An 11724-nucleotide genomic window follows, 5' to 3' on the forward strand; every position below is an offset into this window, starting at 1 on the left:
CATGGTTACCGATGCAAATGTCAAAAATGGTGACGCGACTATTATGGGCCAAAAACAAAACGGTATGTTCACTTCCGCACGTCAATGTTTATGATTGATTATCGGTGTTCGTACATGCTCGAAAGAATTTTGTTTATTGTCATATTCTCGCATTTGGTAACGATTGGAGGAACCTAGAGAGCCAAGACAGGTCCTAACGAGTTCACAAAGTCGAAGAGTTATGCCTATGATGGAAGTTTTCAGATTAGGTGTTAGCAGAACTTTGGGGGGATACAAGTCGGATCCTACGGGGCTAGGGGACTTTCATTATCAACTAGAATATGCAAAGAAGAAAATTGATTTCGTGATTTTTAGAAAAACCGAGAATGTTTGAAAGATTCTACTCAGTGGAGATAATCTGTTCAGTGAAGATTGACGACAGTTCCGCTCTGTGGAGGGAATTGGTGAACATTTGAAGATAAATTCTACTCAGTGGAGAGAATTTGTTCTATGAAATTGATGACAGTTTCTTTGAAGTGGAGAGAATCTGTTATGGTTTAGAGATTTTACCAAAGAAATGGGGGGATAAAATTTTTTCAAATGTTGAATTTCTTCGGTAAATTTCTGAACGCAATCACAGGTGGTAGAGTTTGTGATTTTCTAGTGATACAAATGGTTCGGCGTGGAATGTTTTGCACATACACATATTTGAGGATTTTAATTAATTCTCCAGCCAGCGTGAAGGGTTTTGCACCGAAAAATACAGGTTTCTAAAGTCTACAGTAGTTACAAAAGCGCTGTTCACTGAAGACCTGGGGAATCTTTATGAAAGCTGATAGTTCAAGACTAAAGACCTGCAGGATTCGGTTTTGGGTTTGATGTTTCTTTGGGATTTTACAGGGATCTGGGGGTAACTCAATTCGTTGAGTTTGCAAACGATGTACTTGGTCTAGCTGACTTCTTGAGTACTGATGCTGAAGATCCGTAGTGCATTACGTGGTCAACTTCACAAAGGCGAGACAATGAGATCTGGATGTATATCAACTAAGCATGCTGGTTGAGCTTGCAAGGGATACACTTGGTCTAGCTGACTTTCCTGAGTGTTGATGCTGAAGATTAAAGTGCATTACTTTGTCGATTCCACAATGACGGTTTACAGAAGACAGTTCACCAGAAATCTCTATCAATGTAGTATGCTTGAAGATCAAGACTTGATGCAGTTCTTAAAGATTGGAACCCTTATCAAATGCCGGTTGGAGTATTGGAAGATCAGCGGAAGATCGGTCAATTGAGGAAATTGCACAACACCCAACACGGATACGCGTACTTTAAGGGGGAAATATTATACACGGAGCATCAAGATACTACTTACCTGGATCATCGGTCAAGGGGGAATTTTGGTAACACAGAGAAGATGAATACTTGACTGAAGATCGATTGTAGTTGCATTTTCAGCATTCGACAGCAACGGACAAGGGGGAATTTGTTGATGCAGATTTTGTGTCCGATGCTTGTCGAATAGATTAGTTTTATTTTACGCTGAATTTGTAATAGTTAGTGAAACGGTCTATCGAACGTGTATAGACCCGCTAGTTTGAAGTGGTCAAACGAGAGGGTTATTCGGTTGACCGTGTATGTTTGCAAGACAAGGGGTGTGACTATAAATAGAAAACCCTTGCCATTTCAAACACTTGGAGATTTTAGGAGGTTTGAGACCTCACCAGGGAGAGATCACCACTTGGTCTCTCCCCGGATGTGTACTCCTTTGGTATGGTTCGGTTAGCTTGTTAATCAGGCCGACTTGCTTTGTTATGTTTCAAATCTATACAAGTAAGTACTTTTATCCGTCTCTAATCTCTCCCGTCTTGAACCAATCTCACAAGAATCACGGTTTCGGTCACGAAACACGGTCCTACAATATTCGACCTTACTTGCACTTTTAACTATAAAGTCATATAAGCGTGCCTGGCCCGGGTCAACAAATAGACCCGATTAATACCTCGCTTTAATTATCACACAATCTATGGCGACGCAATTATCCGATTTGCTAATCGCTACTGTTAAGATAAGACTTGACAACCACATTAGTCGATATTGTCAAATGGTGTTATCACCACCATTCGACCCGTTTGGCCTATATGCCAAACGTTACCTATTTAATCAAAAACATGGTTTTTGATTTCCAATTCATACATCCATCCCATCCCGGATTTTATTACCAAATCCTTTTTCTCTTAAATCCTTTTCTCACAAATTCAACCCATTTCGGCTTACGCCATGGGTATCCTTTTAACTTCGATTTACATTAGTCAACACTTGACTAATTTCCATTTTTACCCTTTTCCTGATTATTAGATTACACTACAAGATATTCTTAATGGAAATCAATATTTTCATGTTATCGTTATCGCATTTATAACGTATAAAATAAACAAGTATTCTACATAAGTGTGTAAGTTTCACTTACCTCGCATCCCGAATACGCTTTTCTTCTCGTGCTTGATTCGTTTGACCGCTTCTTTCCTAAGCCTCCACCTAGCTCGTTAGGCGTCAAACTATTGTCAACATTTACAAGATGGTTAGACTAGTCATTAACAATCGTGACCATTCCACCCTACTTATTCTTTATGTCGAAACTACCATTCGACTTCATCATTGGTTAGATTAACTTATCAAAAGTTAATTACTTTCAATCACACAGTTTACACAATTGAGTCTAATTCGACATGATGTTTAGAACCCTTGTCACTTCATATTACGCATAGTTGGCATATCATTCAAATACGCGTTTCACCCCAAATTTCAACACTTTAGTTCTCGTTTAGGCATTTTAACAAACACCTAATGTGCATAATTTTACATATTTACTAACTAGTTCATAACTAGTTATTTTCACCAAGATTTACATCAAAAATCAAACCCCTATGTCTAGTGTTCATAAACTACATCTAGAACTTATATCATAACATTAATATTCATCAATTTAACATTCTAATCTGAGTGTTCTTCATATTATCATAAAACCCACTTAACACATAATAGGGTAATTATCAAATCCCTAGTTTTGACAACAATTCATCAAGTTTTCAACTAGTGTTTGTTTCTAAACGAAAATTTCATCACAATAACACTCATAGATTCAACATTCATTCCATAATTTTGATTATGATTGTTCATCATAATCTCAAAGTATCACCAAATCATAAACTTCAACATACCTTGTGAACCCCACGACTAGGTGATCATTTATATGTGTTCATGCATTGATTTGGGGTTTGCATTGAGCTTCAATTTGTTGATTTTGTGATGAACTAGGGTTTGCTCCATGGGGAGCTCTGCTCCTGATCGTATACACGCACACACACACTAGTGTGTGGGTAGTGTTTTGTTTTTAATAAATAAGTTTCGAATCTTCCATTTTTAGCCCCTCTAGTTTGTAACTTTTAAAAAGGGTTATTACCCATGTTTTCTTCATTGTTTTAAGACACCTTTTTAACTAGGTTAATATTCCTAGCTACTTGGTGAATTCGGGAAAATTATGGCTTGATTTAATTTAAGTCCCGTTAATTCGGGCCTCTTATAAACTCATTTCCTTAAAAGCTTTTATTCACGTTGTAGTTAATATTAGGATTATTTATTTAAATCCTAATATTTACCGGGTTACTTTTACCACTAACGGTACTTTACCCGTATTTTAGTATTAACGGGGTTTGATTACCAAACCCGTTTTCGAGGTGTTACATTAAACGTCAATAAAACATGTTTGCAATCCATACATTTAGAAATATCACATAATACATCTTGATCATGCATGTCATTCATTTTATTTTTTGCATTTCAGAAACAATTCAAGCCATGCACTGAAACAACTAGTAAACTTACCGGTTAGACTAGCTGTGTCAGCACGGCTCCGGTACACTCAGACGATAGATGTAGGACCTAGACGTGAGTCGGACATAAAAAATATACTAAATCCCAAGTGGGAAAACAAGGATGTTCATCAATGCTTTCCGGAAAATACACTAAATTTAAAAGTGTACGATTCGAACCATAAATAACAATCTGTCCGCAAAATTCAGCAATCGGTAGTTTATACTAGATCCAAAAATGATGTTAAACATCATAAACCACATGAAAAACCTTGAAAGTATCATCTTGGGGCATAAACACATCATACCATACACGTTACATAACTTAATCTTGTAGCGATCTTTTAACAAAACAAGCTCCGAACAAGCTCCCAACACTAACTAGACATAAAGTATGAACTAGTAAACATTATTTTTGACAACACGAAGCTAGTTATGGACCTGGAACATCGCAATACCCTTAAAAACACTTAAATTCAATTAACATCTAATTTAAGCATCAACTTACATCTAAGCCCCTTAACTTTCAAATATCATCACTTACACCCCATGGTGACCGTCCCCTTAGGGAATGGATAATAAGGCATTTTTAGTATTCATTTTTCGCGTTTTTCTATGTTAGTCATTTTTTACTTTTGTGGAGCCCGTTCTTTATATTAGTTTTTTGATGTAGTTGTTGCCTAAGAACTTTAAACAAATGGATTAAGGTTTGATGGAATGTATTATTTAATTATAACTAGAAAAATCCGCCACGCGTTGCGTGGGCTTTCGGCTAGTATCATTTCGTTTCGGTTCGGTTCAGTTCGATACAAATGGTGCTCGATACAGAAACCATAAGAGACATGCCTAAACAGATATTAACGTACATGTTTTTATATCGATCGAGAAACTCTAAAACAAATTTACCTCAATTTGTATCGTACGCACTTAGTTGTATAAAAAATAAAAAATAATATAAAAAAGCTCACTTTTGTTTTTTTATATAGAGCAATGTGCTTTATACTAAGAAAAGATATCAAGTTTTGTATGCCTGTATCTTTTGCCTCTGTCCATCTCGTGAACCCTCTCACACATCCACATTACCACACCCAAACCTCTGGTTTTTTGGTATGTGATAAATTAACTGCCCAAACCATAGGGCTTTGGATCAGAAAATAAAGATGGTAGTTTTACCACCTCGAATCCGTGTCTAACAAAAACCTAAACCGAACCAAACCGAGTTGAACCCTGTCGCCTGAATCTAGGCCGGACTTGACTGAGCCGAACGTATCTGAGATGGAGTGGCCTGTTAGCACAGCCACCACCACTGCCCTGTCGCCACTGTCGCCGGCGACTCTCCGCCGTCACCGGACTCCACCCAGTCATCGGCGACCACCACAATTAGCAAAAACCCCAAAATCAGTTTTATGTAAAACAAACAAAACTTCCCGAGGCTTAAATAGAAACGACACTTACCGTATACATCACGGCTTCCGGAGTTCCGAGGCACCACCGTCGCCGTCAACCATAACCAGCGTCGATTCGCCGGAGCTCCGATCTCCGGTCGCCGGTCAAGACACGAGAGAGAGAGGGGGGTCTGCTTGTTGTGTGCGTTTCCCTGATGATAGTGATGCCAATTATAGGCCTGGGAAAATTCTAGAGGCAAGAGTGGCAAGAGGTAAAATGGAAAAGGTTGGTGGTCAATGTGAAGAAGACAAAAAATGCCCTGGCGCAAACCCATGTTATGGTTTGATATATATAATAATATATATAGGATCAAGATCATTTCAGAACCAAAAAAAAGAGTAAAATGCACGGATAGTCTCTGTGGTTTGGTAAAGTTTCACCTTTAGTCCCCAACTTTTCAAAATTACATGTATGCTCCTTGTGGTTTGCTCGGTTGTTACACGGATAGTCCCTGAAGTGGATGGACATTAGAATTCTCAGTTAGGTGAACGTGAAATTACAAAACTACCCTTATCATTAAAAAAACAATATATTAAATATTAAAACACCCCACCACCACCCACCCTCTCCCTCATCCTCCCCACCACCAGCAGCACCACCTCCCACCCACCGCCACTTCTGCATGTAGGTGTAAATTATAAAAGAAAGGGTGCGTTTCTTTCTTCTGCCACCACGTTTTCTTTTTCATCCTTGATTGTGGCTGACATCAATTGATATCACAATTGCTAATCTCTACAAGCTAGTGGATGATGATATAAATAAATCAAAACATTTGCAGCCTCTAGTACATCTTGTATTAGGTTGAAAGTCAAAGGGAATCATCCAGATCTAAAGAGAAATTGGGGGAATCATCTTTATCCACGTGACTGGAGACTAAATTAGGTGGGATAAACGGTGGGTGGCTCGGGTGGAGGTGGGCAGAAGTGGCAGTGATGTCGAAGATGGACAGTGGGTGGGTGGGGGTGGGGCGGGGGAAGAGGAAGAGGGTGAGTGGATGGGGTGGGGTGTTTTAATGTTTAATATATTGTTTTTTTAATGACAAAGGGTAATTTTGTCATTTCACATCCACTTAACTTAGAAAACTAACGTCCATCCACTTTAGGGACTATCCGTGTAGCAACCGAGCAAACTACAAGGAGCATACATGTAATTTTGAAATGTTGGGGACTAAAGGTGAAATTTTACCAAACCACAGGGACTATCTGTGCATTTTACTCCGAAAAAAATTATAGAATCTGCAGAACTCTTTACAGCCACTCATGTTTAGTTTAACCTTCCACTTTTTTCTCACATTCAAATCTAAAGAAAATAAAATACGTATATCAATCAAAGTCAATTATTATGATATGGAGTTTGAATTAGTTCCTTTTTTTCTCACATTTACACCTAAATAAAGTGGATTAAATTCAATCACTTTATTCATTAGTCTCTTATCATTTTCTCACTATTTCACATATGAAGTTACGCCATTATCACAAGTGGATTCTTTTTTACAGCATGTGTAGTTCCTTTTTATTTTATACATAGGTGTGATCGACTTATATACAATTTGCATGTATGTAATTCTTTGCATGTATGTAATTGATTGTTTACATATGTATAACTATGATTCATCCGGTTACTCATACGCAATTCTTTATTTTTAATATGTATAATTGAAGGGTAAGAAAGAATCTCAGCCATTAGATCTTTTGATCTAATGGTTGAGATCAATAGGGACCAAATTGTAAAATATTTTCATTAATTTGGACTGATTTGAAATATGTAAGGGCAATATAGTCTTTTAAACTCACTAGAAATTAGGTAATGCACATGTAACTTCCTCCCGTCTTTTTTAAACGTCAATAACTTTTTATACGTAACTTTTTTTTTTAAAAAATTACACCATAATAACGAGCGTTTTTTATCTTTAATATGAGTACCATATTGCTATACTTATATAGAGAAAAAAATATGTTTCGATCAGATGTTTAGTCAATGAATGGTGTTATATACTTGCTGAATGATGTTATATACTTGCTGAATGCTGAATGGTGTTATATACTTGGTGAATGGTGTTATATACTTACTGAATGGTGTTATATACTTCCTATAATTAAGGTGGCGGTTATGGGAAGTTTTTAATTAATTGAATTAATGATAAAATTACCTGTTTACCCTTTTCAATTAATTTAGATCTAATGGCTGAGATTCTTTCTTACCTTTCTCACACTTTTGGTCTTTATTACAATAACCTTACCCCAAGTTACATATGTGCACATTTATGTATATAACATTTACACATATGTAATTATCTTATTACATATATGTATTTTTCCTATTTACATGTGTTATATCCAAATTTTAAATATATCTATCAGTTATATGATAAAATTACTTGTTTACCATTTTCAATTAATTTAGATCTAATGGCTAAGATTCTTTCTTACCTTTCTCACACTTTTCGTCTTTTTTACAATAACCTTACCCCAAGTTACATATGTGCACATTTATGTATATAACATTTACACATATGTAATTATCTTATTACATATATGTATTTTTCCTATTTACATGTGTTATATCCAAATTTTAAATATATCTATCATGCAAATGTAACTGATATATCTATGCATTTACATATATATATGTAACTTTTTATTTACATGTGTAACTGGCGTACAGTACACTACATATTTTAATATGTGTAGGTTAATATTATTTATACAAAAACCAATGCATTAAGAAAAGAAAAGGAATTAATAAAACATGGTATATTGATAATTGAGGAGGGAAAAACATGATGTGTCATGGTGTTTTCCGAATTCACCCTTTTTACAGTAATACACTAGACCTATTTAATGATAACTCATTAAATTTTCTATTAATTTTAGTTATACCCTTATCTTTTTTCACATATATGTAATTGTCATACATATGTGTAGTTAAATTATTTACATACATGTAGTAAATGAAAACACAAAATTAATTAACTTTTACAAAACAAGCATGATTCAGAAGAAACTACTATAATTTGGGAATAATATTTGAGGTAAGCGAAGAAATCATGAATAGATATTAATTGATTTGAGAAAGAGAAAAATATGGAAATGGTTGGTTAACCAGTGAGAAAAGATGTGGAGAGAAATTTGGAAAAAAATCATTTTCCTAAAAAGCCCTTTTGTACATATTAATGTGAAAATAATTATACAAATGCCATTATTGTTTTGAACCATTGATGAAATGATCTAAGGGTTCACATGAGTTCTGCAAGTTCTGTAACTATATAGAGTACTGAAATGATCTCAACCCTATATATATATATATATATAGGGTAAGGTTCATGCGAGAACCACCTTTATTGCGAGAACCAATGTGAACACAACCTAAAATAGCTAAAAAAACCTAACCCTCACCCCCCCCCAAAAAAAAACCTAAACCCCCCACCCCACCCCCCCCCAAAAAAAAACCTAACCCCCCCCCCCCCCCAAGCTAAATGCTAAAAACTAACCCCCCCTAAAAAAAAAAAAACCTAAACCCCCCTCCCCCACCCCAAGCTAAAATGCTAAAAACTAAACCCCCAATAAAACCTAAAAAATCAAAAAAAATAAAAAAAAATAAAAAAAAAAACACACAATTTTTTTTAATATTTTTTACATTAAAATCGTTACTTTTAGTAGCCAAATTTTTTTTTTTAAAGAATTCTTTTAAAATTCTTTTTTGGCTACTAAAAGTAGTGATTTTTTATAAAAAAATATTAAAAAAAATTCTGTGTTTTTTAGCTATTTTTAGATATTTTTGGTTGTGTTCACATTGTTTCTCACGGTTCTCGCAATAAAGGGTAGTTCCTAACGGATCCTTCTCCTATATATATATATATATATATATAGGGCCGGGATTTAGAGAAAACGGTAGAAAGTGTGAGAACGGTGAGAACGCTTATCGATCGTCCGATTAAAACAATCTGTGGACTAGATTGGCGCGGTGGCGTTTTCGTAAATAACATCAATTTTATTACGTGGACGCGCTTCATTAAGGGTAAAAGGGTCTTTTGACTTCTCCACACAAAACGCCATCTCATGAAATAAAACGCCAAAAACAAAAATCACAGACCATTCTAAGTAAAACACCATTAGATATAAAACGCCAAACTTAATTATAGTAAAATTCCGCCTAAAAAAACCGCCAAAAAAAGCCTATATATACAACATCTCAGACCTTCAATTAAAAACACACACAAAAACCCAAACGCCATATTTGATATATCCCATTCGCCTTAGAACGCCAAAAAACTCAAACATCAAATATCTTCTAACCCAAAATGTTTTTTTGAAATTTAGTTTGGCTGTTAGTAAGATTTCACTCAATGAAATAGACAAAATCCTTAAGTGAGGATATTGTCCATTTCATTGAGTAAAATCTTATTGACTTATCATCAACTTCCATCCAATTTATAACGCCAAAACATATAAAAACATTATTGAGTTTTGTTGTCAATAAAGTTTAGTTGTATGGGGTGGATAACATTGTCAGTTACCTTTCTTAACCGAGGATTAACAATGTTGTCCATCTCATACAACAAAACATTATTGATTTTAGCATGATCAAAATTTGAGGTTTAAGGTGATCTTATTTCGTGGCGTTCTTTTTATCGGTAAAACGCCAAAAAAGTTAAAAAATCAAACATCGTTGATTGTAAAAATTCAAGATTGTTGGCTGAAGGGTCTAAACTCAATAACATTTTGCTGCATGAGATGGACAAATCTTCAAGAAAAAGATGCTAATGTCAGACTGTGTGCTTCCAAACAGCCACACAAAAAACTACTTGAAAAAAAAAAAACAAAGTGAATCATACGAAAGTCGAACCAGCCAATTAACATGATTCAAAAAAGAAGAAAGAGACTGGTGACAATGAAGATTTGGAAGATCAATTGTTTATGTATTCGTTTTTTTTATTTTCCTTTTCAGTTAATTGTTATATAATAAAAACGCCATATATAATAAAAACGCCAAAACAACAAAAATGCTTGTTTAAATGATATCACCCCGTTAAACGCCCCCCAAAACTCCTAAACTATAATAAAATTACTTTGAAAAATTATTATAAACCCCAAAAAATAATAAAAAATAAAAAGCAAACTTGAAAATATAACTAGAAACAGTAAATAAAAATCAGTAATTACTGAAGATAGGGAAAATTTATTATATTAGAATCTAAAACGCCAAACTTGAAAGATGGGACGTGTTACAGACTTCAGAGATAAAGCTTATAAAAAAACAATAATTACAAAACAGTAACTGAAAAGACGAATACTTTATTATAATAATGCACCGCCTAATTTAGGCGCCAAAAAGACATCATATAAATTGAGACGTCTCAACAACTTCCATTTGATCTAACCAAATAAATGCCAATACTACTAAATACCACTCACTGTAAAACGCCAAAAAATAAACTGAATGAATTGTTATAAGAGGGGAGTAACTCAGAAAGATTTTGCTGCATGAGATGGACAAAAATTCAAGAAAAAGATACTGATGCTAGTCATATGGCAATTTGTATTTTTTGTTCTTGAAGAAGGTTTGGATGAGGAAAAGAGATCAATGACACTGAAGAGTGGGTTGATTATAAAGATGAAGATCCAGATAAAGAAAAAGAGAAAAACCCACTCACACGCCATAGATCTATGTCCCCAAACATCCACAAAAAAGGCAGTTCAACAGGCGAGCAGGCAAAAAAATCAAACCGATGGGTTTGTTAAGTTTTACATAAAACGTCATATATTTGGTGACAGTTCTTGTACTATTAAAGAAGAAAGGGACTGATGACAGTGAAGATTGTGAAAAGAGATGCGATTAGGATTTTTAATTTATTTTCTTCGCTTGTATTTTTTTCCTGTGGTTGAAATATAATTTAACAATAGTAAAACACCAAGATACAACAAACACCAAAATGTTTATAAAAAATAATAGAACAATGGGCCATCTTGTTTAAAACCCCTTGAAAAACGCCATTCAAATAGATTTCCTGCCCCCTGGTTTCCAATGGCATACAATGTGAATAAACGTCATAAACGCCATAAACGCCAAAATGTTGATACAATGAAGCCATTAAAACGTCATTAATTATTGAATTTGGTTAACGCCAAAAATCTTAAAAACCAAAAATTAAAACAATATTGGGAAAAACGGAACTAGAAAAGCAGAAGATGAAAGGACAAAAAAGCCCATCCGCCCTTTTCTAAGCGGCGTGACACATGTTGGGCCAGGAAGCATTCTCACCGTTCTCACACTTTTGAGCGTTTTCTCTTGATCCCGTTTCTATATATATGTGTATGTATAGATATAGGTTCATGTAAAAAGGATATGAAGCGTGAGAAGGCATAAGAATTGACATGTAGGCACTATGTTTTGCACTTAAGCATGCTTTTTTTGGTTGTTTTGGCAAGAA

The 11724-nt window shown here is 34.9% G+C and overlaps 1 long non-coding RNA gene across 1 annotated transcript; it reads right to left on the reverse strand.

The window, feature by feature from the left end:
* Positions 1–4699: 4699 nt before the first annotated feature.
* LOC110879224 lies at positions 4700–5571 on the reverse strand. Its single transcript, XR_002558566.2, has 2 exons — positions 5304–5571; positions 4700–5199 (listed from the first exon to the last, which is right to left on the reverse strand). It is a non-coding gene; the product is annotated as an uncharacterized LOC110879224 (long non-coding RNA).
* Positions 5572–11724: the final 6153 nt, after the last annotated feature.

This window comes from Helianthus annuus, chromosome 9, assembly GCF_002127325.2.
Source record: "Helianthus annuus cultivar XRQ/B chromosome 9, HanXRQr2.0-SUNRISE, whole genome shotgun sequence".
Lineage (NCBI taxonomy): Eukaryota > Viridiplantae > Streptophyta > Magnoliopsida > Asterales > Asteraceae > Helianthus > Helianthus annuus.